The sequence below is a fragment of the Rhinoderma darwinii genome, chromosome 4, assembly GCF_050947455.1.
Source record: "Rhinoderma darwinii isolate aRhiDar2 chromosome 4, aRhiDar2.hap1, whole genome shotgun sequence".
Lineage (NCBI taxonomy): Eukaryota > Metazoa > Chordata > Amphibia > Anura > Rhinodermatidae > Rhinoderma > Rhinoderma darwinii.
This window is the reverse complement of record NC_134690.1, coordinates 45,631,037-45,658,165: the sequence shown is the minus strand read 5'-3', so window position 1 is coordinate 45,658,165 and position 27,129 is coordinate 45,631,037. Positions and strand designations below refer to the sequence as shown.

The 27,129-nt window shown below is 44.8% G+C and overlaps 1 protein-coding gene across 3 annotated transcripts in view; it reads right to left on the bottom strand.

Annotated features, from left to right (window-relative positions):
• The window catches only part of CYRIA (CYFIP related Rac1 interactor A), a 79,438-nt gene extending 60,954 nt beyond the window's left edge, over nt 1–18,484 (bottom strand). Inside the window, exon 1 of one of the 3 annotated variants that reach the window (XM_075861082.1) lies at nt 18,049–18,484. The gene's annotated coding sequence lies outside the window, so the exon portion shown is untranslated. Of the gene's footprint in view, nt 1–17,884; nt 17,950–18,048 lie in introns of those variants that run through there. The other 2 variants (XM_075861076.1, XM_075861079.1) reach the window with 2 other exon arrangements.
• Nucleotides 18,485–27,129: the final 8,645 nt, after the last annotated feature.

Here is a 27,129-nt window from a genome sequence, read left to right as displayed (position 1 = left end):
TAGATTTATGCTAATGAGTTGCTTAATGCCCAAGTGGGCGTATTTTTACTTTAGACCAAGTGGGCGTTGTACAGGGGAGTGCATGACGTTGACCAATCAGTGACCAAATCAGCATCATGCACTCCTCTCCATTCATTTACACAGCACATAGGGATCCTGTTAGATCCTTATGTGCTGTCTTAGGGTATGTTCACACGGCCTATTTACGGACGTAAATCGGGCGTTTTTGCCCCGAATTACGCCCGAAAATAGCGCCTCAATAGCGCTGACAAACATCTGCCCATTGAAAGCAATGGGCAGACGTTTGTCTGTTCACACGAGGCGTATATTTACGCGCCGCTGTCAAATGACGGTGCGTACATAGACGCCCGCGTAGAAGAAGTGACCTGTCACTTCTTTGGCCGTAATTGGAGCCGCTATTCATTGACTCCAATGAATAGCAGCGCTAATTACGGCCGTAATTGACGCGGCGTTCAAGCGCCTGCACATGCCGGTACGGCTGAAATTACGGGGATGTTTTCAGGCTAAAACATCCCTGTAATTTCAGCCGTTACGGACCCCTGCCGTGTGAACATACCCTTATACTAACACAGTAACAATACTGAAGTGTTTAGACAGTGAATAGACATTCCACGGGACGTCTATTCACAATCCCTGCACTTCGTTACTATTTCTATGGTAGTTACAGCCGAGGAAGCGTAATCTCGCTGTAACCTGTCATTTACAGCGAGATCGAGAGATTACTCTTCCTCTGCTGTACCTACCACAGACAGAGTAACGAAGTGCAGAGATTGTGAATAGACATCCCGTGGAATGTCTATTCACTGTCTAAACACTTTAGTATTGTTAATGTGTTAGTATAAGACAGCACATAAGGATCTAACAGGATCCCTATGCGCTGTGTAAATGAATGGAGAGAAGTGTATGAGGCTGATTGGTCACTGATTGGTCAGCGTCATACACTCCTCTGTACAACGCCCACTTGGTCAAAAAGTAAAAACACGGCCACTTGGGCATTAAGCAACTCATTAGCATAAATCTAAAATCGCTAATAAAGTGGTGAAAATAGATAGTTTTTTTTAAAATAAAAAGCATTACTGTCACCTACATTACAGCGCCGATCTCCTTATGTAGGAGACAGGGCACTTATAATGTGGTGACAGTCTCTTTAAAAAAGCCATGTCACTTTTTTACGAGGCATTCTTTTTAATTCTGCAGTGTAAAATACACCTCATTTGAACTCCACAGGGTATTTCACATTGAAATCAATGGGAAGCTGTTTGTAGACGTATTACAAATGTATTTCGGAGCGTAATACAAACGTTTTATGCTCTGAAACGCACACGAAAATGGCCTTTAACACCAAAAAACACATTCTGACCTAATATATCTGAAGATCTGTTATCATTTCATCCAACTGTCTCGGAGTCAAATACAGAAACAACAAATTATCCTTTGGAAAAAAAAATGGATCAATGTAGATAAAATGTATTAGCTAGGCGTGCAGCCTGCCTAGTCCACAGACTGGAAACATTAAAAGCCATGTACACGTCTGAACTGAATTAATTTATTTTTATTTTTTAAATTGTTCATTGAAAGCAAAATTAAGCAGCTTTCTATTCTTCATTAAAAATGTCCTACCATTTGGCTGCTGTAGGCCAACTCCCGTAGACAGCGAACTGTAAGAGTATGTTCACACGGCCGTAAACAACCGAAAAAGAGTTTTGAAAAACGGCTACGAAAAAGTAGAGAACCGCTCCAAAAACGGCTGTAAAAAACGCTGCGAAAATCGCGAGTGGCTTGAAAACAGCTCCGTATTTTCAGACGTTTTTGAGTTTGCGTGTGAACATACCCCAACTCATCCTGTCCGTCCAATGCTCCTGACGGCTGACTCAAATGCTCTCCACCGACTATTCTCTCAATGTAAGGCCTTATTCACACAAACGTATTTCACATCCGCCTGCTATGCGTTAAAATAACTGACAGCATACTGACCAATGCAATTCCATGGGGATACCCACACATCCGTGCTTTTTCACAGAGGTTGCTTGAAATGCACTGCATGTCTGTTTTCGCAGATGTAAAAAAAAAAAAAAAAAAAAAAGCACTAACGCAACACAGACAGGCATAAAAAATGGTCCATTTCTTCCGCACATAAAACGGATGTGAACATGTTAAATAAAAGATAGCAACAGCGGGGGGGGGGGGGGTGTACACTGCAGGTCAGAGTATAGAGAAAGCATTTTGACAGCCTGTGCGCTCTCCTCCCTAGTTAGGACTTGTCCACATGTAGCGGAATTGCTGCAGATTTTCGGTCCGGAATTGCGGTCGGAAAATACACAGCAGAATACAGTAGCAGCAAAGTGGGTGAGATTTTAACCTGAAATTGACCTGCATTCCTTATTTTTCGTACCGCAGCATGTCACTTCCTGCTGTAGAAAGTGGACTGGATTGCTGCGTTTTTCTGGAGAGGTCACCATCTCCTAACACTGAGAAAAACGCCGCAAAATACGCACAACTTTCTGAAGTAAAAAAAGAAATAAAAAATGCAGCAAATGGTGCGGTTTTTCCACAGGTTTTTCAACTGAATTGCCACAGAAATTTTCTGCAACAATTCTGTTACGTGTGGACAAGCCCTTACACTATGATACGCTATTACACTATTACCCTCCCTGAACACTTAGAAGCTTTCCCCCCCCCCCCCCCCTACACACATTGATCTGCTCCAACCTCCTCCTCCTTGAAAATTGGCAAAATGAGAACGTTTTCACTAATTGAAAAAAAAGATATATTTTTTTTAAGTACAAAAAAAAATACAAATCTTCCCAGTAAAAAAATTAAATAAATATAACTGGTATCGCCGAGTCCATAAAAGGTCAGAACGACTACAATATAACATTCATCCCACACCGTTAAAAAAAAAAATAAATAATGGAATTGCTGTTTATTGATCACCTCCACCCAACTACAGGCGGCTCCGTAAACAACCCCTCATTTTTGTATTTATGCAAATGAGGCTTGCAAAAAAGTCCAAGTGGGCGTGTTTAAAAGTAAAAGTCCAAGTGGGCGTGTATTATGTGCGTACATCGGGGCGTTTTTACTACTTTTACTAGCTTTGCAGGTAAGTCGATGTAGCTACTTACCTGCAAACGCCGATGCTGCTGCAGAATCAACTGTAGCCTCTGGTGCCGATGTGTCCTCGCTCGTCTGACACTATGCAGGACCTGGGGCAGGAAGTGAGTGACGTCACAGCGTGATCTCTCGAGAACACGGCTGTGTCTGCACTGCCAGAAGCTGGGCGTTGTGAAGAGAAGTGGATGATACTTCTCGTCAGAGCGCCCAGCTAGTAAAAGTAGTAAAAACGCCCCGATGTACGCACATAATACACGCCCAGTTGTACTTTTACTTTTAAACACGCCCACTTGGACTTTTGCAAGCCTCATTTGCATAAATACAAAAATGGTCATAACTTGGCCAAAAATGCTATTTTTTTAAAAATAAAAACGTTACTGTAATCTACATTGCAGCGCCTATCTGCTGCAATAGCAGGTAGGGGTTGCAAAATCTGGTGACAGAGCCTCTTTAATTGACGGGGGGGGAGTTATGGGCCTCGAACTCTATTTTTATTTTTTGTAAAACAAATGATTTTTACTTGTTAAAGTGGTAGAGTAATAATTAGAATAAAAAAACACCACAAAATGTGGTATCACCGTATTTGTATCGACCCGCAGAATAGAGGTAACCCGTCATTTTTGCTTCATGATAAATGTCATCAAAGAAAAACCCAAAAGACAATGAATGAATCGTTTGTTTTTTTGCCTATTCCACCCCACAAATATTTTTTATTTTTTTTATAAATGGTGCAAAAAACAATCCTGGATATGGCTAGGACAACAGATTTAAAAAAAAAATGATAAAAAAAAAGAAAAAAAAGTTATGACTTGAAATGTGAGGAGGAAAAAAAACAAAAATGAAAAATGCCTACGGCGGGAAGGAGTTGAATTACTCTGGAAAAACGAAAGCTGCAATGTGATCGGTTAATATGGGTGACAGGGCCAGTTTATGCAATAGACTGTTCTGATTAACAGATGCATAAAGCTACAGATATATTATATTCCAAGAAGCAGCCATAACAAAAAGTTACTCACTAAACGATAAGAAGACGTACAGCAACTAGTAAATAGAGCGGCATGAGAAATTAAATGAACAAACCCAACCAGAGCGTGGCGTCATGGCCTTAATGAGCGGTGTACAATAATATGAAGGTCTGTGTATGCGGATTATAGGCCTGTAATGCTCCTGAGTCAGCCAGAAGGATGCTGGACCTGAGTGACAGCGAGTGCAGGGTACAAGTCAGCAGGGTGGACGGAGCCGGGCACATTGTGGTGGAGCCTGTATAGAATAAAGTACAAGTCACGGCACTGGGGACGCTGCTGGGATCTCTGCGCTGCTCACATATCACGCTCAGCTAATAAAAGCCGGGCGATCATCATAACCTGCACCAAGCTCATTATATTACAAAGTGGAGTCTATGAGTCAGGACAATAATGGACATATCGCTATGTATTGTATAAGAATCTGGAGGCTGCATGGCCCGGCTGGGTCTTCACAGGAGATTTATCAAAATTACTGCAAGAGAGAAGTGGAGCTGTTTCCATAGAAACCATTGACATCAATGGACGAAGGACCCTGCGGACAGGGGACAAAAACCAAAACACCATTTTGGTCACTTTTTGTGCACAATTAAAACCAATTGAAAACATTAAGATCTATTTAGATAAGGGTTTGACAAATCACAGGCGTAAAGGCTGGTTTTCACAGAACGCTCGCTCCCAATAATTGCCTTGTGTAAACAGGGCAACGATGAGCCGATGAACGCGCAAACGCTCGTTTATCGGTTGATAGCATCGTTCTAAATGCAGAGACTATTATCGTTGTTGGCAGCACATCTCCGCGCCGCCGACATGATAATAATGTATGGGGACAAGTGATCGGAGTAACGAGCGCTCACACCCATACATAGCCCTTGTGACAGGAGCAAACGAGCGCCGATCAACAAGCAGTCTTGTCGATCAGTGCTCGTTTACACCTCCTAATACCTCCTTCGCTTCACTCAGATGTTTGCATGCATGACCGCCATTATGCACATTTCCCCTCAGTGCAGTTGTGCTGGTGAGGAAGAACGGGGCACTCGGGACAGCGGCAGTCTAGTTTACAGGTGATAAACGTTCTTTGATGAAAAACTCCTTTAACCCCTTGGAGACACGGCCAATTTCAGTTTTTTCATCTCCCCTTCCAAAAGCAATAACTTTTGTTTTTTTGTCGACATAGCCGTAGGAGGGTTTGTGTATTGCGGGACAAGTTATAGTTTACATGGCACCATTTATCGTACGGCATAATGTTGTGGGAAGTTGAAAAAAATTTATTTGTGGGGTAAAATGGGGAAAAAAACTGATTACGTCATATTTTGGGGGGTTTTGTTTTTACGGCGTCCATCAGGCGGTAAAGACTACATGTGCACCTTATTCTACAGATTGATACGATTACGGCGATACCAAATATATACGTTTTGTTTTATGTTTTACCACTAAAAAAAAAAATATAAAAAAAAAAACTATTTGCTAAAAAAACGTGTTGCCATATTCTGAGAGTGATTACTTTATTTTTCTGTCAATTTAGCGATGTAAGGGCTTAATTTTTTGCAAGGCGAGCTGTAGTTTTCAGAGATTCCATTTTGGGATATATGCGACTCTTTGAACAATTTTTATTTCATTTTTTTGGAGACATAAGTTGACCAAAAAACAGCAATTTGTGTGTTTTATAATTTATTATTTTTACGGCGATCTCCGAGCGAGTTAGACAACGCTATATTGTGATAGTTCGGACTTTTACGGACACTGCAATAAAAGTTATGTTCACTTTTATTTACATTAGTTTAGCGTAAAAATGGGAAAAGTTTTTTTTTTTTAACTTATGCCTTATTCACACGACAGGGTCCCGACCGAGCCCAAGTGTCAGCCGATATATGGACAGGGACATCAAGCGCTCTGTCCAGGGGCGGAATCCCCGAACACACAGGGATTCCCCTCCTACAGGGAGGGAACTAAAGTGGGGCTAGCACATAGCAGAGCAGGGAGATACCTCCCTGCTCTGCTATAGTGGCATCGCTACAGCAGTAGCTGCTAGCGGCGCCATCGGCCATGGGAGGTGTCGCCGGGCCAGTGTGCTTTTAAAACAAGCAGGGGAAGGGAGCCAGCGCAGTGCTCCCTTCCACCTGCTGTACACCCGGGCCCTGCCACAGTACCCCTGTATACAGCACCCCACATTGTTGAAACTTACCTCCAGCGTACAGACATTCATTGGAATGTCAAACTCCTCCTCCTCACATGCACTCTGCGCTGTGAGGAGAGAGCGAGCGGCGGTAGTCACGGCCGTCACTCGGGACACATTCCGGGGATGGCCGTGTATTACCCGGGCCCCATAGACTTCTATGGGAGCTGGGCGGCCGGGTGAACGGCCAAAAATAGAGCATGTCCCATTTTTTGACGGCCGATTTTCCCAGCCCGTCAAAAAATCGGTCGTGTGAATAGCCCCATTAGGGGTCTATTGTTCCTACTGCAGCCGGGTGACAACCGTTTTATGAACGGCCGTCACCCGGCAGGGAAACCCTGTCGTGTGAATAAGGGCTTAAAAGTTTTTTTCCTTATGTTTAAAAAAAATATGAAACAGTTTTTTTTACTTAGTAGACTTACCTAGGAGACTAAAACCAGCGATCCAGTTGGATCACTTGCATGATATACTGCAATATTAATTTATTGAAGTATATCGTGATACGACAGTCTCCTTTGAAGCCCTGCCAAAGGCTTCAAAGGAGTACAAAGATGGCAGGCCTGGGGACCTTTATTAGGCCCCCAAGCTGCCATAACAACCATTGTAAACAGCCAATCGTGCCACAAGGGGGGAGGTAGGCGATTCTAACAATTTAAATGCCATGGTCATGATTGAACGCGGCATATAAAGTGTTAAACGGGCAGAATCAACGTGAACTTTGATTCCGCCCACTGGAGTGAGGTGTCAGCTGTGTAACACAGCCGTCAGCCACGTCGCACTCCATACTTCCCCTTAGCAACATTTCAGCAATAGTACGTCATATGTCGCCAGGGGTTTAAAGGGTTACTGCCCTCTCATAAAGTGATGGCATTACGTTAGGATACGCCATCACATTATGTGTCCCCTTCACTGTTTTTCTCTGCAGTGGCGTTCTTGGCCACATTCACTGTACTGTACTTTTCTGCAATGTGTGAACATAACCAAATGGTTTTTGAGGGGTAGAAACAGAGTAAATCAAGAAGTTGCAGAAGTTGTCATTATACAATGAATACTCTGTATTTACTAAAGCCAGAACCCTCATTTATAGGAGTATTTCCCTTTTGAAATATTCAGACATTGCAACACTACATTTATGGAGGGACATGTGCAAAGCTAAATTAAAGAGGGTCTCTGCATCCCACTGTTAATACTAGTAGTGTTTCAGGATGGTCACCAGACCCCTTTTTAGTTCAGGGTACTGCTGGGGGTTATCTTGACATATCTAAATTACACGATAGGGAGGTCTGATCTAACGTAGGGATGCACGATGCACCTAAACTTCTTTACTGTTTCGATGTCGTGCACCCTCAAACGGTTCGATACAGTTATTTCACTTATTTTGATACTAAGCTGTGCGGCCGCACAGCTTAGCAATGTAACACATGAATATATGAGAGCGGGGCTGCGGCTGTGTAATACATGTGTAATACAGCCACTGCCCCGCTACTGAGTCATGACAAGTGTGCGCACGGTCAGCATGAGGTGATGCGACCAGCACTGTACTAATGAGCGGCAGCACTGAATACAGAACATGGCGGGCACACTGCAAAACACCCCTACGTTCTGTCCTCAGTGCCGGTGCTGCCGCTCATTAGTGCAGCGCCGGCCACATCACCTCATGCTGACCGCGTGAACTTATTGTCAGGAGTGGGGCAATGACTATTACACAGCCGCAGCCCCACTCTAACGGCGTAGATGAGAGAAACCTCTCATCTCCGCCGCTATTCCCCCTGAATCCTGCGATCACAGCATTCAAGGGGTAAATGAGAAGGAGGGGGGGGGTGCCCCTTGGATCGCATCACAGGGAATCCATGTAACGCGACTGAGGGACATACCATATATGGCCAGACAGCCCAGGGTGCATTGAAGGACCCCAGGGCTGTCTTACCAGACTTCCTGTTAGGGCATACATATAGATATATGCCAGTACATTAAAGTCTAAAAATAAAAAAAGTAAACGCAAAAGTAATGATAAATTTAAAAAAACACACTTTTTTTACAATGAACACTAAAACAAAGTCTAAATACATAAAATATACTCACATTCGTATTGGTGCGGCCGTAAAAATAACATGCACAACTATTTTTTTTGTGTAATTTATGATGTGTACGCTACAAAAAAATAAAATAAAAACTTTTTTCAATAAGGGCAGATTCAGACGAACGTTGCGTTTTTGCGCGCGCAAACAACGCAGCGTTTTGCGCGCGCAAAAACCATTTGACAGCTGCGTGTGTCATCCGTGTATGATGCGCGGCTGCGTGATTTTCGCACAGCCGCCATCATAGAGATGAGGCTAGTCGACGCCCGTCACTGTCCAAGGTGCTGAAAGAGCTAACTGATCGGCAGTAACTCTTTCAGCACCCTCGACAGTGAATGCAGAACACAATATACAGCAACCTGTTATAAAAAAAAAAGAAAAAGTTCGTACTTACCGAGAACTTCCCTCCCGGCCGTTGCCTTGGTGACGCGCCTCTCTCGACATCGGGCCCCACCTCCCTGGATGACGCGGCAGTCCATGTGACCGCTGCAGCCTGTGCTTGGCTGGAGCTGTCACTTGGACTGAATTGTCATCCCGGGAGGCCAGACTGGAGGAAGAAGCCGGCAGTTAACGGTAAGTCAGAACTTCGTTTTTTTTTTACAGGTTCATGTTTATTGGGATCGGTAGTCACTGTCCATGGTGCTGAAACAGTTTAATTCTTTCAGCACCCTGGACAGTGACCATCTCCTGACGTCGTGTACCAGACATTTTTTTGCCGGGTTCGGCCAAAACGAGTTCGGTCGAACCCGGTGAAGTTCGGTTCGATTGTCCGGGTTCGCTCATCTCAAAGACACTCCATTTGGATGTTTGGAAACAGAAAAGCACGTGGTGCTTTTCAGTTTACATTCATCCTTTTGACAGCTGGTGCGCTGTTTCAGTCGGTTCGCACGGAAGTGCTTCCGTGCGACCTGCGTGGTTTTCACGCACCCATTGACTTCAATGGGTGCGTGATGCGCGAAATACGCGGAGATATTGAGCATGTCGCGCTTTTTGCGCAGCTGACAAACGCTGAGCAAAAAGCACGGACTGTCTGTACTGCCCCATAGACTTGTATTGGTCTGTGCGTGGCGCGTGAAAACCACGCGGCCTGCACGGACCGAATACACGCTCGTGTGAATCCCCCCTTAATGTGAGGCACGAGGTGTGATGAATTTAACCTCCATGTGCCTCACATTAATAGTAATTAACCCCATCATGTACCTTACACATTAACCCAATGTTGTCCATTATGACTGAGGAACATGATTGGTTTAATTACTATTAGGCTGGATTTACACGAGCATGTGCGTTTTGCGCGCGCAAAAGGAACTTAACAGTTTTGTGTGTCAGCCACGTATGATACGAGGCTGCGTGATTTTCGCGCAGCCGCCATCATTATGACACTATGTTTGTAGCATGTGGTGCTTTTCTGTTTTCATTCATACTTTTTACTGCTGTTGCGCGAATCACACGGAAGTGCTTCCGTGTGCTTCGCGTGATTTTCACGCACCCATTGACTTCAATGGGTGCGTGATGCGCGAACGCACAAATATCGGACATGTCGTGAGTTTTACACAGCGAACACACACTGTGTGAAACTCACGGACATTCTGTACGGCCCCATAGAGTAACATAGGTCCGTGCAAGGCACGTGAAAATCACGCGCGTTGCACGGACGTATTACACGTTTGTCTAAATAAGCCTTTAGTGTGAGGCACATTCAAAATTCATCACACCACACGCCTCACATCAGAAAATGGAAAAACTTCTTTTTTTTTATTACTGTTGCCAAAGTATCGTTTTGGTATCAAAAATCGAAATACTACACAAAGTATCTGTATCGAAGTCCAAATTCTGGTATCGTGACGAACCTAATCTAAATCTGGCCATACACAGATGTATGTCGGACAAAACCCGCTGATCTCGGCAGGACCTAATGACCATCTAATGTATACGGTGGCGTCCAGACGCCCGCTCCCCCACCGAAGGGCAGACGTTGTGGGAGTGTAGGGACAGGCTGTTGAATTTTAGCGGCTTTCTACCTTCTCCGTATTAGATACACGAATGGTCGGCCAAGCGTGCAACAAGTATATGGGAGGAATAGCTGTCGGCCGACAGCTATCTAAAGTGTATGGGCAGCTTATTAAGGACAAGAACAGCAAAAATATCTACACCAGAATCCTACCAAATAACAGAGAGGGGCTGTCATGGAGTCTTCAATGAGCCTGAGGGATTCTGTTGGTAACTTTTACAATCTAACATTGCACTGTACCCTTTAGGAAAAAAAATGTGAATAAAACGCTCAAGCCTGGAACACAAAAGGGACAAAATGCCTCATCCAGTGTCCGGAGCTAATGGATTATTCAGTAGAGGAGACATGATCCACAGCCCCAGACAGCTGACATCATGTTTTCCTACACTGACAGATGGACAATTAATGGATGCGAGAAAAAATGTAAATTATATATGATCAGAACCCCAAAAGGGTATTTTCAATGGGCAAAGTGGAATAATGCTAGACGCCCCCTGCGATTAGAAAACACACACACACACACACACAATGAGAGCGATAACCATAGATAGGAAACAGCTGCTGGAGGTGGTGTCTGCCACAGTGGATCATACCAGGTAACAGTGCCACATCTCCCAATCTGTGATGTTTTATCACCTTTATCTTTGTATAACGTTTGAATAAAGAACAAATATTGATACGTCCACACGTTAAAAAAACGAAAAAAAATCAATAAAACATGGGGGGGGGTCCTAACTTTTTCACATGACTGTACATTCACTTAATTGGTCCTTCCAGAATACCAAGCACTAAGGTTCACGCCCACTTCAGTTTCTTTCGTCAGGGTGTTATCCGTTTTTTTTAGCTGACAGCACCCTGACATTCATTTCAATGGGGTCATGCACACTTCTATTGTTTTAACGGAACCATACGGCCATTCCGTCAAGGTCCTTTTCCTGCCCGTTTTTGACGGAACAGTCTCGGCCTTTGCATTGATTTGGTCCGTGAAACAACGGGCTGCACACGGAAGTATGCATGTGGCCTAAGGCAGTCTCTCACACTCTGCTGTCCATGTAGGACCTATGGCACGGTTCATCGGGGGCTTCCTTGCTCATTAAGCCCTTCACATCCACTATACGGCCGATGCCCCGTGCAGTTGTCACTTTTATAAAAATGTTGGCAGCATTGATCGGGCTTTAGTGTGTGCAGCGCTGCACTTTCTGGTCTACCGGCTCTTTCCCCAACGGAGTCCCCGGCCACACACCTGTATTGGGAATGCTCTGGACGCCACTGTCCATATATGGACAGTGATGTTAGGGGCTTTGAGATGCCGCAATGCCTGGCTGGAGCGTCGGCAACGCTCTGGCCAGGGTTTCCGCTCCTAGAGGGAGCCCCTGGCGCATATTTACAGAGGGGGTGTGTGGCACTGTCTACAGGGTAAACTGTGGAGTAATATACATGGGCACTGTGTGTGGCACTATGTGGGCAAGGCACTGTGCGGTTTTCAGACGCACATTAAAAACTCAGTGTGAATATACCCTAATTGTTACAGGGCTGCAATACTGTATCTACACACACACACACACAATAGAGGTATATAAAAAGTGGGTTTTGTTCTAATTTTTCTTAAAAAAAACATGGAATTAAACTAATCTAAAAAAATTAAAGCCTAATAAGTCTTGAAAAAAGAGAAAAAAAAACACAATGTAAAATTAGTTATGATTTTCAAAGTGGTTGCAAAGATATAGTTTAAAGAAGTGCAGATCAGAAATGGAAAATGTGACCTCGACACGGGTGTATCAATAACCCCTGGTCATGAAAGGGTTAAAAAGTAGCATTCCAAAACTACGATATAACTAAACGCGGCCAAACACATTAGAAAATGAAGCGAACGACCGTTACAATTATCCCATCGAACATGTATGGGCACATTGCACGTCTATGAGATAATCTTAAAAAGGCTCTGTCACCACATTATAAGTGGCCTATATTGTACATGATGTGATCGGCGCTGTAATGTAGATTAGGGGGGATTCACACGAGCGTGTATTCGGTCCGTGCGGGCCGCGTGGTTTTCACGCGGCACGCATGGACCAATACAAGTCTATGGGGCAGTACAGACAGTCCGTGCTTTTTGCGCAGCGTTTGTCTGCTGCGCAAAAAGCGCGACAGGTTCAATAACTCTGCGTATTTCGCGCATCACGCACCCATTGAAGTCAATGGGTGCGTGAAAATCACGCGCACCACACGGAAGCACTTCCGTGGGACGAGCGTGATTCGCGCAACAGCAGTGAAAAGGATGAATGAAAACCGAAAAGCACCACGTGCTTTTCTGTTTCCGAACATCCAAACGGAGTGTCTTTGCGATGAGTGAAGCCGGACAAGCGTACCGAACTTCACCGGGTTCGGCCAAACTCGTTTTGGCCGATCCCGGCAAAAAAATTATCGGTACGCCACGTCAGGAGATAGTCACTGTCCATGGTGCTGAAAGAGTTAAACTGTTTCAGAACCATGGACAGTGACTTGCGATCCCAAAATACATTAACCTGTAAAAAAAACCGAAGTTCTAACTTACCGATTACTCCTGTCTCCTTCCTGCAGTCCGACCTCCCGGGATGACACTTCAGTTCAAGTGACAGCTCCAGCCAATCACAGGCCAAGCACAGGCTGCAGCCAATCACAGGCTGCAGCGGTCACTTGGACTGCTGCGTCATCCAGGGAGGTGGGGCCCGATGTCAAGAGAGGCGCGTCACCAAGGACGCGTCACCAAGGCAACGGCCGGGAAGTTCTCGGTAAGTAGGAACTTTATCTTTTTTTTTTACAGGTTTTTCGCTGTTGTGTTCGGCATTCACTGTCGAGGGTGCTGAAAGATTTAGCTCTTTCAGCACCTTGGACAGTGACGGGCGTTGACAAGCCTCATCTCTATGATGCCGGCTGCGCGAAAATCACGCAGCCGCGCATCAGACACGCATGACACACGCAGCTGTCAAATGGTTTTTGCGCTCGCAAAACGCTGCGTTGTTTGCGCGCGCAAAAACGCAACGTTCGTGTGAATCTGCCCTTACAGCAGTGTTTTTTTATTTAGAAAAACGATCATTTTTGACGGAGTTATGACCTATATTAGGGGCGTGTTTTACTATATGACCAAGTGGGCGTTTTACAGAGGAGTGTATGATGCTGACCAATCAGTGATCAATCAGCGTCATACACTACTCTCAATTAATTTATACAGCACATAGCGATATAGCTATATCACTATGTGCAGCCACATAAACACACTATAACATTACTGCAGTGTCCTGACAATGAATATACATTACCTCCAGCCAGGACGTGACGTGTATTCATTCTCCCGACCACTTCTGTAGAGTCTCTGTGATTTACAGCATAGCAGGCGTAGTCTCGCGAGATTACGCTGTAAACTGTCATTCACAACGAGATCTCGCTGTGCTGTGCTGTAAATCACAGAGACGCTACAGAAGTGGTCGGGAGAATGAATACACGTCCTGGCTGGAGGTAATGTATATTCATTGTCAGGACACTGCAGTAATGTTATAGTGTGTTTATGTGGCTGCACATAGCGATATAGCTATATCGCTATGTGCTGTATAAATGAATTGAGAGTAGTGTATGACGCTGATTTGTCACTGATTGGTCAGCGTCATACACTTCTCTCCAGAACGCCCACTTGGTCATATAGTAAAACACGCCCAGTTGTCCATTGAGAAACTCATTAGCATAAAGCCAATATAGGTCATAACTCCGTCAAAAATTATAGTTTTTCTAAATAAAAAAAAACTCTCCTGTAATCTACAATACAGCGCCGATCACATCATGTACAATATAGGCCACTTATAACGTGGTGACAGAGCCTCTTGAAATATGTATGAGGACATCTGCTTAACAAATATTCATGGGACAAACGATCTGCTGTCGAATGTTTATATCCAGCTTAAAACTAAATTCACACGCGGCAGATTTGTTGCAGAAATTTATGCAATTGAAGATTTGTGCATGGAGCTTTGCAAGCCCCATTCAGATGAATAGGGCAGTTGCAGAAATTTCTGCAACAAATCTGCCGCATGTGAATATACTCTTACACAGGGCTATAAGAAAGTCCACCCCTATAGGACACACATATGTGTACCAGTGTACTACAATTCAGGATGTGGCGAAAGATGGGTTGCAAAACTCTTGGACACTACAATGGAAGTTATCAAGTAACTTCTGAACCAAGATGAGTGGAAAACAACTGAAAGAGGACAACCCCATACTAGTCATTATCACCCCCAAAATAGATGCAAATTATATTCGGGCATAGAGACAAAACCCTCAGCCTCATACCACAACACAATTACAGCAATCCACAGATAAAAAGCAGATGCACTACAAGCTTCAGTGTATTAATACTGGAGCACAATATTCACATACAAGGACTAATCCACAAATAATAGGGAATGCCCCCCACATGACCCTTGACACAAAGGACGCTTTACCCATTCAAAATGCAACATACTGAATGAGCAGGGAGTGTTTCCAGACGACCACCATCTGCTGTCACCAGTGCCACCATTATCCAGCTCTGGAGAGCAAATATGTGACAGCCCGAGAATCCCAGCCCCGCACACAGGACAGTAAGAAGCACTGCGAGTATCAGGACGGACGCTCACAAGTGTTCACCATGGTTACAAACCAAACCTGGATCTATTGATTGTCCGGACATGATCAGCCTTCTGGAACTTCTTTATACAAATCAATGAGGATTAATATTAATGAAGAGAATACACAAATGACTGCGGAAGCTTCCACCTGCTCAAAACACTGCACATACACGAGCGCCTGCTCTTCAGCCAAATACATTATAAGAATCTGTCAAATTCACTTATCAATGCATCAATAATAATAAAAGGGGTTCTCATCAGAGACATTTACCGCATGACAAATGTCAGATACATGCGGGTCCCACACCTATCTCTAGAACGGGGTCCCCTATACGTCTGTGTTATGGCTGAAGTGTGCGATTTCCGTAATACATTGACACGTGGAGCCTAATGCATTTCCCCACAGGTGAAGATCTAAGAACATTTCCTAGAACGGCTTCTTTACAGGGGTCGACTTCATGGTGAAAACATCTGTAATGCTACATTGCCACCACTGCAGAGGAAATATATAACCAGACATGGTCCTCTCCATGAGAACTGCTGCTAAACAGGGACAAGGTCTGTGCACAGGAGGCTCCGTTTGACAATCGAAGGGAGAAATAGCGCGGTTATAACTGTGCACACCCCAAAAGTACCCCATTATAAACTGGGCGCCCTTTATATCCGTCATATGACAGATCTGGCGGAACGTTGTGGCTTCGGTTATAAATGGAAGCCAAAAGGGCAAATGTAACCAGATCCTGAGGCCAAGTCCAGACGTAGCGGATTTGCAGGGTAGATTTCGCACTGCAAACTGGCAGCATAGTATAGTAAAATACATGTGGAGGTTTTCAAAATTAAAAAAAAAAAAAAACGTGGGGAATTGAGGGCAAACCACAGATATTTCCAAATCCGAAGCATAGCATTTACGCCGCAGATTGTTACCCTTCGCAACGCATAGGGTAAAATACGCTTTAAAAGCTGTAACATGAGGATTTGTTTTGAAATCCAGGATGGAAAGAAGTCTGCAGGGTGTGGACTTAAAGTGTAGCTAAAACGTGCAACAAACTTCAGACATGTCAGAGGTTTGGATTGGTGGTGGTCCGAGCACTGAGACCCCTCCAATCGCTAGAACGAAGCAGCTGAGGCGCTTGTGTGGAAATAAACGTATCGGTGTACGGAAGTCTATGAGCCAGTACTCCGATACATCGGCTTTCCGGACCCCCACCAATCCAAATGTCTGACATGTTTTTGTAAAACATTTAGCTACTTAAAGAAGCTGGACCAGAGGTGATCAACTGATCGCCCGGCCAGCTTTCCGAATACGCAGTATGCTCAGACAATGGTTTTTTTTCCGGCTTGGCTGTGCAATTGTTGAAATCTGCAGCAAAACTACATGTTTAAAAAATGTAATTACATTAAAAAAAACATTATTTTTTTTTAAAAATACAATTTTACTATGGATTTTGGGCCACTCTGCAGCAGATAAGTTCCACTACATGACAACTGGCCTAAGGGTCACAGATGAGCCTCGTACAGAAGTGACGGACCGGTCCCATCATATAGCCAGATACATGAACATTGCTTTTCTTTCTGCTGCCATGTTACATAGCACGGTGGCTCGCTTTACAGCTGCCATGCTTTTGGTGGGTTTCCCTCAGTTCTGCTGTTTTTTCAGCACTTCCTGGTGCAGTTCTCAGTCTCTATCTGGTGTGAACGAGGGCGATGAGCAGAAACAGTGATGACCGCCTGATCCTTCAATTGAATGGAATGTTATTGTTAAGACTACAATATAAAAAACCACCGAGAAGACAGATGGGACGGGAGACATCACAGAAAGCTTTGAGGGTCCCGGAGAGTGTGACGCCACAGAGCCGGGCACAGCATCTTGTATGGAGGCACCCGATGTACCCACAAGAGGCGGGCGCAGGCACACCGGGCAATGTTAGGACCAACATCAGATGCTTCATATCCAGGAGTTGGCTTGTACTATATACATTTAGGGACCAGAACAACGAAGTCACAAAGGACATCACAGATCAAGGTCTTACTATACAAATCCTCCGTCCTTGAGTCGTCTTCTTCTGACAAGTTAAAAAAAAAATAAATACTATTCAGCCATATATCTTCTTCATGACAACCACGAAGGCCACCATTAAAGGTGCTAAGGGGTTGTCACCAAGCTTTCTCCTTAAAGGGCATCTCCATAAACACAACGGTTTTCGAAACCCAGCCCTATGTAATATGATATGTATCAATTCCTGAAATATAGAGAGAGATACACATATATATATATATATATATATATATATATATGTATATGACACATACAAGGATAATGCCAGCCCTTGATAGCACTGGTAAGACTGGCACCATGCCGCACGATTCAACACGACCATCAAATGACATCCAACAGCATCGCACTATAGTGACAATATATAAAAATATATACGATGGTGGGAGGCATGACACGCCTATGACCTGGGTAATGGCAAGTTGCTTGGCATGACCTGACTGGCATGAGTAGAGCGCAAATGTCACTTGACCGTATCAAAAGGGGCAGTCAACGGAAATTTTAGCGACTGTTGCGTCTTAACCACCGTGGCGCAACTAAGAATGGCACAAATAAGCCAGCTGTATAGGGACAACATGAGTCGTGTCACAGGAGACATCCCCAAAACTGTATCCATCACCTCAGGGGTAAAGTGAGGTTCATCCAAGCTCTGCATTCACACGTAATTCCAAAACAAGTAATTGGGCACCATCATCATACAACATAGTGCGAGAGTAGTGGGTTCTGCTGCAGCCCTATAGGGGGGTGCCCGCCTCATAGACATGGCACTTACAATTTACCCTCAGGATGCCGGGAGCAGGCTGCGAGCAGTGTGGGTGGAGCAGTGAGGATGCGCTCGGCGTTCCCGGCTCTTTTCCATGGCATACGGTGAGCGGAAGAACATACCAGAGCGGCGGAGGGATACGTTACAGACATACACAGCATTCGGTAACTTACAGCTCAGGCGCCTCGCTCCTATTCACCTCGCTGCTACTGTTCGTCTTGTTGCTGCCGCTGGAATGAGCAGAGAAAAGCAAGCATGCGCAGTGATGCTAGCAGCCGCCCCCTCCTGTGTGAAAGGAGGCGGTATCTTGGTTTGCGCAGTCGCCTTGTGGTCGCATTGTAGACTGGTAAAATGAAGCTGCGTCACAGGTTGCTAGGGAGATTGGTTGCTGCAGGAAGCAGCTGTGCTGTCACTCTTAGTGCGCTAGGAGTTGTTGGGGCAGTCGTGCTGTCGGGAGATACACGCCTAGTGCGGTCACTGTGGAGAGGAGATGCCATGTACGCAAGATTGTGCTTTCATATGAATAATATCTCCAACCTATGGTTCTCCACTTGTTGCTGAGAGTTGCAGTTCTACAACAGCTGGAGACCACTTTAAAAGACTAATGGCAGCCACCTCCCTCCAATTGCGCCTGCTGATCTTTTGCGGCAATGTTGTGCTGACACATGATCGCTACAGCCAATCACAGGCCACAAGGGTCATGTGCCGTACTGACATCACTGATTGGCTGCAGTGGTCACATGGTGCTACAAAACGTCATCACTGCTGCAGAGACCTGTCGGGGCTGGAGTTGCTTTAACCCCTTAGGGTATGTGCACACACTAATTACGACCGGACTCAGTGCAGGGAGCCGGGCTCCTAGCATCATAGTTATGTACGATGCTAGGAGTCCCTGCCTCACTGCAGGACAACTGTCCCGTACTGTAATCATGTTTTCAGTACGGGACAGTAGTTCCACGGAGAGGCAGGGACTCCTAGCGTCGTACATAACTACGATGCTAGGAGCCCGGCTCCCTGCACTGTATTCGGTCCGGGACTTCCGGCCTTGAGGACAGAGCAATTTTTTTACATTTCCCTCTTTGCATCCCGACGCTCATAACTCTTTTATTTTTTTGTACGACGTAGTTGTATGAGACTTTGTTTTTTTGCGGGACGAGTTGTACTTTATGTAGGTACCATTTTTTGGTACAAATACATTATCGTTTAATTTCTATACATTTTTATTTGGGCGAAAATACAGAAAAAAAGCAGTTCCGCTGCAGTTTTAATATTTTTTTTTTACACCATACACCGGTCATCATAAGTAATGTTATACATTTGTTGTACAGGTTGTTACGGTCGTGGCGATACCAAATATGTCTATATTATTTCATGTTTTGGGACTTATATTTTAAAAAGTTTATTTATTATAAAAAAAAGTGTGTTTCTGTGTATTTTTTTTTACTTTTTATTTATTTATTTATCCTAAAAAAAAATTGACATTAATTTAACTTTTTTTTTTTAATCCCATAAAGGGATTTAGCATTTTGATTTTGTAACTGCAATGTACTGGCATAGATCTATATGCCAGTACATTAGCCTGTGTACTGATTGTACACAGGCAGTTGTTAGGGCATACCTCAGTATGCCCTAACAGGAAATATATTCAGACAGCCCTGGGGTCCTTCAATGGACCCTGGGCTGTCTGCCATACGAGTTGTGGGCTTTGATCGCGTCACAGTTATTTTCTGTGACGCGATCAATGTGCAGTCCCCCCTCTTTGAACGCCGCGATCAGCTTTCATCGCGGCGTTCAAAGGGTTAACGGCGGAGAGAAGATGTTTCTCTTCTCTCCGCTGTCAGAGCGGGGCCGTGGCTGTGTATTATAGCCATTGCCATGTTCTCGATCGCGCGCACTGACGGCTGCCGCTCAGGACGAGCATACACTTCCTGTATCGGCAACCAGTTAAAGATGAAATGTCAGAAGTTTTTTTTTGTTGTTTAATTGTCTTTTTTTTCCCCAAAATGTATTTTTCCGTCAATATAGCCGTATGAGTGTTTTTGCACCATAAAGTGTACTAGGAAACTGGAAAAATATATTTTTGGGATGGAATGGGAAAAAAACAGGGACTCCACCATAGTATTTTGGTTTAGCTTTTACAGCGTTTACTGTGCGGAAAAAGGACATGTTAACTTTATTCTTAGGGTCAATAGGATTACGGCGATTCCAAATTTATATATATATATTTTATGTTTTACTACTTTTATGAAGAAAAACTAATTGTTTCAAAAAAATAAACTTTGTTTCGCCATATTCTGAGAGCCAACATTTTTTTATTTTTCCATTGAGTGGTGTGGGGGCTTAGATTATGTGGACGAGCTGTCGTTTTTATTGGTGCCATTTTGGGGTGCATATGACTTTTTCATCACTTTTTATTCTATTTTTTGTGAGAGATGAGGAGACCAAAAAATAGCAATTATGTTGTTTCTTTTCGGGCGTTCACCATGTAGATTATAATTTTTTTATAATGTAATAGTTTGGACTCTTACAGACGCGGCTATACCAAATATGTTTGTTTTTGTTTTGTTTTTTTCTTACATAATTTTTACGTAAAATTTGTAAAAGTTTTTTTTTACTTTTAATATTTGTATGCAAAAAAAAGTTATTAGACTGTTTTTTACTTTTTTATGTTATTGACATGAACTAGCGATCAGTGGATTGCTTACACAATATACTGCGACTGGCAGGGCTGAATAGGAATAAAAGGATGGCAGACTTGGGGGCCTTCATTAGGCTGCCATGACAAGCATCGGCACCCTGCGATCACTATTGACCGCAGTATGTAAGTGGTTAAACGCCCGGGTTCGGAGTAATCACCGTATCTGCTCGTTGCAGTGTAGTGTCGGCTGTAACATACAGTCGACACCTGCTGAGTATGGAGCAGGCAAAGCCTGTGAGCCTTCTCCATACTTCCCCTTGCAGGCTGTGACGTAACCCTATGTAAAATGTTGGCAAGCGGTTAAAGCGCAAGTTCACCTTTAGACAAGTTGAGGCCAATAGCTATAAAATATAATAATCTAGCACTGTAATACAACTTCATTCCCCGTTTTGCCTCCGTAGTCCTGTTTCACTCCTGGATGCATTTGCTAGTGGTGTACAGTGTATTCTGACTACAAACAATCCCCTCTGTAGTCAGGTTATAGCAATAAAAAACAAACTTTGCTCTCACTCAAACATGACAGAAATTTTCCTCCAACGATTCAACCATGCATGCCATTACATTTATATCTTTTTTTTACATTAAAGTTTTTTTATACGCATGTTTTTTTATGTACATGCTGTTTTCTTCAATATGCAGCATGTTCTAACAGATCCGTATTGGTACCATATTCAGCCAATAGAAGTTCTGTTTTTTTTTACATCCATATTACAGCAACATTACAAAAACAGCAAAAAAAAAAAAAAAGTAGTTACACCTTTAACAAAAAACTGAATAAATTCTGATAAAATACGGACAACTCATATATGGATCGAAAACGGATTCAATACGGAAACTAAAACAAAACAAATTGTAAAAAAAACTCTCCATATTGTGTATCCGTATTTAATCAGTATTTTCGTACGCGAGTGTCAAGGAGAGAAACCTCACTGTCCCAAATGTGAAGATAGTCCTCACCAACGTCCCATAAAAATGTGAACTCACTATAAACTATGGAAATGAAAATCAAATCACATATTGAGATAGAACACGGAAGCAAACTCTGCTAATCAGAGAGGGAATCACTTCCCCAATGAATTTCCCATTCTTGACTTGATTATCTATTGTGTATTCAACATGCTAAGTGGATATTTATATTCTGAGATTAGCTCATCCCTATTTTTATTATATTTAGACCACCACTATAGTACACTGGTACACCGCTATAGTACACTAGTACACCATTATAGTACGCTAGTACACCACTATAGTACACTAGTACACCACTATAATACACCCCTATAATACACCAGTACACCCCTATAATACACTAGTACACCACTATAGTACACTAGTACACCCCTATAGTACACCCCTATAATACACTAGTACACCCCTATAATACACTAGTACACCCCTATAGTACACTAGTAAATCACTATAGTACACTGGTACACCACTATAGTACACCCCTATAGTACACTAGTACACCCCTATAATACACTAGTACACCACTATAGTACACTAGTACACCACTATAAATAGTACACCACTATAGTACACTAGTACACCACTATAAATAGTACACCACTATAATACACTAGTACATCCCTATAATACACTAGTACACCACTATAGTACACTAGTACACCACTATAATACACTAGTACACCACTATAGTACACTAGTACACCACTATAGTACACTAGTACACCCCTATAATACAATAGTACACCACTATAGTACACTAGTAAAACCCTAAAGTACACTAGTACACCCCTATAATACACTAGTACACCACTAAAGTACACTAGTACTGTAAAGGATTTGCCAGACACAGGTTCTGTGTCGACGCCCGTGGGCAATCGGTCTGCACCTGCTCCTATGTCTGTGAGACTGACTCCATCTTCCACCACTCAGGATGGCGGGCTTAGGAGTGGGAGAGCCTATCACAGCCTAGCCAGACGGAGCTAGTTCCCGCCCAGTGTCTATTTATACCTGCCTTTCCTGTTCCTCCTTTGCCTGTGATTCTTCTATGCTTGTTTCCTGGCTTGCTGCTGCTGCTTGTACTACTGATCCTCTGCTTGTTATTGACCTTGGCTTTCTGACCACTCTCCTGCTTAGCGTTTTGTACCTCGCTCTCTCCTGGTTTGACTCGGCTCGTTCACCTCTCTTGTTGCTCACGGTGTCTCCGTGGGCAGCTGCCCCGTTTCCCTGCTTCTGTGTACCTCTGTCTGTTTTGTCTGTCTTGCACTTACTGAGCGTAGGGACCGTCGCCCAGTTGTACCCCGTCGCTTAGGACGGGTCGTTGCAAGTAGGCAGGGACTGAGTGGCGGGTAGATTAGGGCTCACCTGTCTGTCTCCCTACCCTGTCGTTACATAATCACAGGCCCATATACCTAGTCTACCCTGGTCTCTGACACATCTATGGACCCCCTTGAGACCCTGGCTCAGCAGATGCAGGGCCTCTCCCTACAGGTCCAGGCCCTGGCTCAGAGGGACAATCTGCGTGATGCTTCCCTGGTAGTGCCCCCCACCTCACCTTTTGAACCCCACCTCAAGTTGCCTGACCGGTTCTCAGGGGACCGGAAGACTTTTTTCTCCTTTCGGGAGAGTTGTAGACTCTATTTTCACCTAAAGCCCCACTCCTCAGGTTCTGAGAGCCAGCGGGTGGGTATAATTATGTCCCGGCTCCAGGACGGGCCCCAAGAATGGGCCTTCTCCTTGGCTCCTGACGCCCCTGAACTTTCCTCTGTTGATCTTTTCTGCTCTCGGGCTCATTTATGACGAGACTGACAAGACTGCCTTTGCCGAGAGTCAGCTGGTGACCTTACGTCAGGGTAAGAGACCTGTAGAGGAGTATTGTTCTGACTTTAGGAAGTGGTGTGTAGCTTCTCGGTGGAATGACCCTGCCTTGAGGTGCCAGTTTAGATTGGGTCTGTCGAACGCCCTGAGAGACCTGCTAGTTAGCTATCCCTCTGCTGACTCCCTAGATCAGGTTATGGCTCTAGCTGTAATGACAGGGATAAGGAAACAGACAAGTGCGCCCTAAACTACCCGCCACTCAGTCCCTGCCTACTTGCAACGACCCGCCCTAGGCGACGGGGTACAACTGGGCGACGGTCCCTACACTCAATAAGTGCACGACAGACAACCAGACAAGGAAAGACAGAACAAAGGGAAACGGGGCAGTTGCCCACGGCAACACCGTGAGCAACAAGAGTAGTAAACGAGCCGAGTCAAACCAGGAGAGTACGAGGTGCCAAACGCAGAGCAGGAGAGTAGTGAACAAGCCGAGTCAAACCAGGAGTGTACGAGGTACCAAACGCAGAGCAGAAGAGTAGTCAGTAAGCCAGGGTCAATACGAAGCAGGGACAAGTAGTTCAAGAAGCTGCAGCAGGGCCAGGAAACCAACAGAGAAAAATCACAAGCAAGGAGGAACAGGAAAGGCAGGTATAAATAGACAGAGGGCGGGAGCTAGCTCCGTCTGGCCAGGCTGTGATAGGCTCTCCCACTCCTAAGCCTGCCATCCTGAGTGGTGGAAGATGGAGTCAGTCTCACGGACATAGAAGCAGGTGCAGACTGATTAACTATGGGCGCGGATACAGAAGCTGTGCCTGGCAGATCCTTAACATTAGCGGTACGATTTGACCGACGTCTCAGGGAACAACGACGTGAACGTTTTTGTGCCTTCTCCTCTGACTCCCCCATGATGGCTCCCGAGGTTCCGTTGCTTCATTCTTCCACGGAAAACTCGGATGAACCTATGCAACTCAGGGCCTCCGTGTCCCCCAAACAACGTAGAGAGTTCCGCAGGAAGAATGGTCCCTGCTTCTACTGTGGGGATGACAAGCATCAAGTGAACAACTGTCCTAGGCGTAAGAATAAGCAGTCGGAAGAACTTCCGTGCCTAAATGATCATCGGGGAGGTCACTTGGGCGCACAGGTATTTCCCGTAAAGATGAAACCTAATAAAATCTTGCTTCCCTTTCAGGTCTCTTTTGGTGGTAGATCTGCTACCGGCAGTGCCTTCGTGGATTCAGGGTCTTCTGCTAATATTATGTCTGTGGAATTTGCTATGTCTCTAGCTATGCCATTGATTGATTTGCCTAAACCTGTCCGGGTAGTGGGTATCGACTCCACTCCTCTTGCTAATGGTTATTTTACACAGCATACGCCTGTTTTTGAACTCCTTGTTGGCTCCATGCATTTGGAGCAGTGCTCTGTACTGGTGATGCAGGGATTATCGTCCGATTTGGTTTTAGGCCTTCCCTGGTTGCAGTTGCATAGTCCCATGTTTAACTGGAATACTGGGGATCTTACCAAATGGGGTAATGAATGCATGACGTCATGTTTTTCTGTTAATTCTATTTCTCTCCCTGAGGAGGTGAACACTCTACCTGAGTTTGTTCAGGACTTCGCTGATGTTTTCTCTAAAGAGGCCTCCGAAGTGTTACCTCCTCATAGACAATACGATTGCGCAATCGATTTGGTACCAGGAGCTAAGCTCCCTAAGGGTAGGATATTCAATCTCTCTTGTCCCGAACATGAAGCCATGAGAGAGTATATCCAGGAATGCCTGGCCAAGGGTTACATTCGCCCCTCTACTTCTCCAGTAGGTGCTGGCTTCTTCTTCGTAGGGAAGAAGGATGGTGGTCTTAGGCCGTGCATCGACTACCGGAACTTGAATAAGGTCACTGTAAGGAACCAGTACCCCCTTCCTTTGATTCCTGATCTCTTCAATCAGGTTCAGGGGGCCCAATGGTTCTCTAAGTTTGATCTACGGGGGGCTTATAACCTTATCCGCATCAAAGAGGGGGATGAGTGGAAGACTGTGTTTAACACGCCCGGAGGTCATTTCGAATACCTCGTCATGCCATTTGGGTTGTGTAATGCTCCCGCGGTCTTCCAGAATTTCATAAATGAAAGTTTAAGAGACTATCTGGGGGTATTTCTTGTAGTGTACCTTGATGAGATACTTGTGTTTTCCAAGGACTGGTCCTCCCACATTGAGCATGTCAGGAAGGTGCTCCAGGTCCTTCGGGAAAACAAACTGTTTGCTAAGACCGAAAAATGTGTGTTTGGGGTGCAAGAGACACCATGTTTGGGTCAAATCCTCACTCCTCATGAATTCCGCATGGACCCCGCCAAGGTCCAGGCTGTGGCGGAATGGGTCCAACCTGCCTCCCTGAAGGCGTTACAGTGCTTCCTGGGATTCGCTAATTATTACAGGAGATTTATTGCTAACTTCTCGGTCATCGCTAAGCCTCTTACGGATCTCACTCGCAAAGGTGCTGATCTCCTCTACTGGCCTCCTGAGGCTGTCCAGGCTTTTGAGGTCCTTAAGAAGTGCTTTATCTCGGCCCCAGTGCTGGTTCAGCCCAACCAAATGGAGCCATTCATCGTGGAGTTTGACGCCTCCGAGGTGGGAGTGGGTGCTGTCTTGTCCCAGGGTACCAGGTCCCTCACCCATCTCCGTCCCTGTTCCTACTTCTCCAGGAAGTTTTCGCCCACTGAGAGTAACTATGATATTGGCAACCGCAAACTCTTGGCCATTAAATGGGCATTTGAAGAGTGGCGCCACTTCCTGGAGGGGGCTAGGCACCAGGTAACGGACCTTACCAACCACAAGAATCTGGTTTTCTTAGAATCTGCCCGGAGGCTAAACCCGAGACAAGATCGATGGGTGTTATTTTTTACCAGATTCAACTTTTTGGTCACCTATAGGGCTGGGTCTAAAAATATTAAGGCTGACGTACTGTCGCGTAGCTTCATGGCCAGCCCTCCTTCGGAGGAGGATCCTGCTTGTGTTTTGCCTCCAGGTATAATAATTTCCTCTATTGATTCTGATTTAGTCTCCGAAATTGCGGCTGATCAAGGTTCAGCTCCCGGGAACCTTCCTGAGAACAAGCTGTTTGTTCCCCTGCAACTCCGGCTAAGGGTACTTAGGGAAAATCATGACTCTGCACTATCTGGCTATCCAAGCATCCTGGGTACCAAGCACCTCATTGCCAGAAACTACTGGTGGCCTGGGTTGCTTAAAGACGTTAAGGCCTACGTCGCCGCTTGTGAGGTTTGTGCTAGGTCCAAGACTCCCAGGTCCCGACCAGCGGGCTTACTATGTTCTTTGCCCATTCCCCAGAGACCTTGAACCCATATCTCCTTGGATTTTATCACCGATTTGCCTCCATCTCAAGGCAAGTCGGTGGTGTGGGTTGTAGTAGACCGCTTCAGTAAGATGTGCCACTTTGTGCCCCTCAAGAAACTACCCAATGCTAAGACGTTAGCTACCTTGTTTATCAAACACATCCTGCGTCTCCATGGGATTCCTGTCAATATTGTTTCTGACAGAGGGGTACAATTGGTTTCATTGTTTTGGAGAGCCTTCTGTAAAAAGTTGGAGATTGATCTGTCCTTCTCCTCGGCTTTCCATCCTGAAACTAATGGCCAAACGGAGAGGACTAATCAGTTTTTAGAACAAGATTTAAGGTGTTTTATCTCTGACTGTCAACATGATTGGGTCTCATTCATTCCCCTCGCCGAATTTTCCCTTAATAACCGGGTCAGTAACTCGTCA